A 5,729-nucleotide genomic window follows, 5' to 3' on the forward strand; every position below is an offset into this window, starting at 1 on the left:
ATAGATGGGTGGATGGATAGACAGACAGACAGACAGACAGATAGATAGATAGATAGATAGATAGATAGATAGATAGATAGATAGATAGATAGATAGCGTTGACTATAATGCGGTGATGAAGATTGGGCGGGTGAGGACCGTTTTATCGTAGAAGTGATGTGGGAATTGCGGTAGCGAAGCCAGCAAAGAGAAAATGGATGTGTTGTGGAAGTAGGGGTGGGTTGGAAAGAGGAAATCTGGAGGGTTTGAGGTAGGGGCTGGAGGGAAGATGGAATAGCAAGTGTCAAGATGGGGAGGGTGTGTGTGACAGGAAATGGAACAACGGGGTGTCTAACTTCCAGCGCGGTTAACAAGTGTTTCTGTGTTACTGGGTATATTTGTGTGACTGTGTGTGTGTGAGTGGTTTTATGTATGTATGAGGGGATTATGTGTGCATATGTGAGTGACTGTTTGTGGCTGTATGCATTTGGTGTGTGTGTGCGTGTGTCCGTCCGTTTTTGAGCGTATTCGCCAGTGTGTGTATGAGTGTTTGTGTGTGTGTGTGTGTGTGTGTGTGTGTCTGAGTGTCTTGCCATATATCCATCTTTAAGTGTATTTGCCGATGTGTGTTTGTGTGTGTGTGTGTGTGTGCATCTATATTTGTGCAAATGGGTTTATGTATGTATATGACTGTTCGTGGCTGTATGCATTTGGTGTGTGTGCGTGTCTGCATGTCTTGGTATGTGTCCGTGTACACGCGTATTTGCCGATGTGTGTTCGAGTATCTGTGTGTGAATTGTGAAAAATGCGCGTGTGTGTGTGTATGTGTGTGCGTACGCATGTATGTGTATATATTTATATATCTGCGTATGTGCTTATGTATCCGTGTGTATTTGTGTGTACTACTGGATGGGTGTGTATGTGTGTCTGTGAGTATACGGGCCTATGTTTCTATGAGTGTGTGCGTGCGTCTATATGTGTGAGTTTATGTATATATTCATTTGGTGAGTGTGTGTGTGTGTGTGTGTGTATGTATCTGTGTGTGTCTGTATGTCTCTGTATGTCTGTATTTACGTATATGCTTATCTAACCGCCTGTTTCTGCGTCTATATACAGCTGCGTTTCTGTGTGTGTGTGTACTTTGATGTATAAACAGTTTGAAACTTCGAATACTAGTAGAATTTCTCACGTAAAACAAGGTTTACTCTGAAGTTTCTGACAAAATGTCGTATTTTAGAAGTTATTTCGTGTTAAAGTTGTATTTGGGTAATTTCAGCCGATCAACGACGTGTATTCTAACGACAATCTAAATTTCATACAAACAAGGTATGTCAGAAAGCGATCGATACTTGGACAATTGGTTTTTTCTCAGCTTGGTGAGCAGCGGAGCCTGGGCTGGTAGCTGAACTCACTAAATTACCGCTGGAGAAGAGGGTCACAGGATGTAGCATCCCATATGTGGAGTGTACCACAATGGAACAGGAAAATTGTCATACCGTCCGGCCTTTTTCCGTCTCCTCGGTCTAACCCCGCTATCTCAAGCTAGGAAGAGAAGCCTTCGGCATCTAGGTCATGTTTTATGATTTTGTTAGGAGGGATCTCTTCAGTTTGGCTCAGTTCTTTTTAATTACAGTTTGAAACTTCGTATACTGGTGTAATTTCTCACGCTGAACACGGTTTACTTTCAATATTTTTGACAAAATTTCGTAATCGGAGAGCAATAACTACCGGGTCATCTCTATAATCCACATGTGGTTGAAAAATACGTTTAGGAGAGATGAACCGGAGGTTGTTGCTTTTCGATTACTATCGCAAACAGAAGTAGGTTTCTCCAGCTGAATACACGACGTTGATTGGTTAAAATTATCCAGATATGTCAACTTTAACACGAAATAACTTCTAAAATACGAAATTTTGTCAAACATGTTTAAAGTGAACCGTGTTCAGCGTGAGAAATTACACCAATATACGAAGTTTCAAACTATTTAGTTAAAAAAAAAAAAATTAAAATCTGTGAACCAAACTGAAGAGATCCGCGGTCAGTGATATGGTGATGGTGGTGAAAATGATGACGACGAAATGATGGTGGTGGTGGTGGTAGTACTGCTACTGCTGCTGATGATGGTGATGACGATGATGATGATGGTGATAATGATAGTGATGATGATGATGGTGATGATGATGATGATGATGATGATGATGATGAGGGTGATGATGATGATGATGGTGATGATGATGGTGATGATGATGATGATGATGGTGATAATGATGGTGATGATGATGATAATGATGATGATGATGATGATGATGATGATGATGATGGTGATGATGATGGTGATGATGATGATGATGATAAGATGATGATGATGATGATGACGACGACGACACCGACAGAACCTAAGAAATATAAGAAGCCAATTTTTATCAACTCCAGCTGGTGCTATACACAAGCGAGAAAGTAGGGGCAGCTCCCTTCCACCAGATGACCCCCGCCAATGAGCTTTCCGCATCAGTAAATCTATCAACAGTTTTCAAACATATTTTCGTACTCAACGCTTTGTATCTGACTGTGAGCCCGTTTTGTGGCCTTCAACCGACATGAAAGGACCTGGTGGTACATGTATGTATGTATGTATGTATGTATGTATGTATGTATGTATGTATGTATGTATGTATGTATGTATGTGTGTATGTGTGTGTTTGTATGTATGTGTGTATGTATTGTGTGTGTGTATGTATGTATGTGTTTGTATGTATGTATGTACATATATGTATGTATAAGATAGCACACACGCATACACACACACACTAATACACACACATGCATACACACATACACATACACACATACACATACACGCATATGTACACACACATACATATACACTCACATACACACACATAGACACATGCATACACACACATACACATACATACATACATACATTCACACACACACGCATATACACACACACGCATACACACACACACACACACGCATATACACACACACGCATATATATACACACACACATCACTCATATGTGTCTACAGAGACTAGCATGCGCATATGTATGTCACTACATGTATATATGTGTGTTTCTATGTAATTATATGTACATCTATATGCATGTGTATGTGTATGTAATTCTGTGTATGTTGGAGTGTACGTATGTTGGAATGTTTGTACGTCATAATCATTTCTTTAAATTATTCGAATTCTTTCTATGAAAACAAACATGTTCTCCAAGAAACAAAGCTATATCGCTGGAATTTGCAAAATAACAAAGGTGTATCTATGTGTGTATATGTATGTGTGTGTGCGTGTATGCAAGAACATGTATGTGTGTGTATTAGATATATTTTAATATTATATTATAGGGTTATTCAAAAAGAATGAACCGATTTCATTACGCAATATTTTAATAAGGAAAAGCAATAGAAAACTCCAGCTAAGTCCCAAGTATTTACTTACAATCAATTTTTATTTCCTGTCATACAAGTATTCAACGTGGCCATCACCTGCAGCACAGGCAACATCAATGCGATAAGAGAATTCCTCCCAGACGGGCGTCAGCATATCACGATCCACTGAATGGATCGCTGTTGTTGTTTGATGCTTAAGGTCATCGAGGTTAGTGGGTAGCGGTGGAACATAGACACGATCCTTTACATATCACCACAAGAAAAACTCACAGACGGTGAGGTCTGGGGATCTCGCAGGTCAAGCACAAAGAGGCTCTGGGAGGAATTCTCTTATCGCAGTGACGTTGCTCGTGTTGCAGATGGTAGCCACATTGAACACTTGTATGACAGGAAATAAAAGTTGATTGTGAGTAAATACTTGTGACTTAGCTGGAGTTTTCTATTGATTTTCCTTATTAAAATATTGCGTAATGAAATCGGTTCATTCTTCTTGAATAGCCCTATGTATATATATATATATATATATATATATATATATATATATATATATATATATATATATATATATATATACATGCACACACACACACACACACACGCACACACACATTTTTAGACACACATACACATACACGCACGAACCCAAACACATGTATACGCCTGGAGTTAGCGTCTGTAATGTGCTGTCAGGTCTAGTAAGAAAGAGACAAGAATTGAGGCGAAGCAGAGACAAACATACATACAAACATACATACATACATACATACCTTCATAATATATATATTGTACCTTGTTTATCATTTTGTCCATGTTCTTTTGCCACGTCATGTACCCAGTTATGTATCTATATGCACATGTAGATAAAGGTATGTACATACATGTACATATATATGCATATACTCATATATTGTTTATATATATATATATATATATAGTAATAAAAAAAGAACAAACACAACAACAAAAAACAGAGGACGTGGTACATGTAATGTATTAGAAGACGCTCAAGAAAGGGAAAGAATGATGGCTTAACGTTTTGAGCAGACGCTCTTCTTCAGAAACAGAAGAAAGTCCAATAGAAGGGAAGACGGAGGAAGAAAATCGCCAGCGATTCACATGTAGTCACACACGCACACACACACACTTACTTCGTTCTTTCCACTCTTCTTTCTTTCTTTCTTTCCCCCTCTCTCACATTTCCTGGCTTTCTCTTCATTCTCACCTTCCTTCCTCTTTCACTTCACCCTGCCCCTTTTCTTTTTTCACACACACACACATACATACATATATAAATGAATAGCTAGATAGATATAGATATGTAGATATATATATATTTATATATGTGTGTGTGTGCGTATGTGTGCATATTCTATCTATCTATCTATCTATCTATCTATCTATCTATCTACCTACCTACCTACCTGTCTATCTATGTATCTATCTCTATATCTATTTATCTAGCTGTCTGCTTCTTTGTATGTCAATCTATCTACCTATCTATCGATCTGTCTACATACATACCTACGTGAATATATGTTTGTGTATGTATATATATATCTCTCTCTCCCTCTCTCTCTATATATATATGTATATATATATATATACAAACATACATGTGTATATATATATAAATATATATATATATATATATATACAAACATGTATAGATACATATACATATATACACACACTATACATATGTGTGTGTGTTTGTGTGTTTGTGTGTGTATATATATACACCCCCATAGACACATGCACACACACATCCACACCCACGCACCTACTGACATCACCGATCTATGTCTTGATGCCACAGTAGCAGAAGACACTACAAAACAATGTCGGAAACACAAAGCAAAAAGAACAAAAAAGAACAACCACAAAAACGAAACAAAAACATGTCAAATAAAATCTTTTAGTGCAATTGATAAGTTGCGTCTGCTGACTTCAATTGACGCCATTGCATCTAGTTAATAACTGAGAGTTTGTGTGTATATGTGTGTGTGTGTGTATGCGTGTGTGTTTGTGTGTGTGTGTGTGTGTTGGTGTAGGTGTGTGTATGTGTGTATAGCTATCTGTTTGACTGCCTGTCTGTTTAGATATCTGCGTGTGAATACGCATGTACGTGAAGTTATATGTATATAAGCATACATATATATATGTATACACTCATATGTGCATGTGTGCGTGTTTACAAATTTATGTGACGTTCATGTATGTATGTATATATATATATATATATGTATATGTGTGTGTGTGTGTGTGTGTGAGTATATATATATATATATATATATATATATACACACACACACACACACATATAT

Source organism: Octopus bimaculoides, chromosome 29, assembly GCF_001194135.2.
Source record: "Octopus bimaculoides isolate UCB-OBI-ISO-001 chromosome 29, ASM119413v2, whole genome shotgun sequence".
Lineage (NCBI taxonomy): Eukaryota > Metazoa > Mollusca > Cephalopoda > Octopoda > Octopodidae > Octopus > Octopus bimaculoides.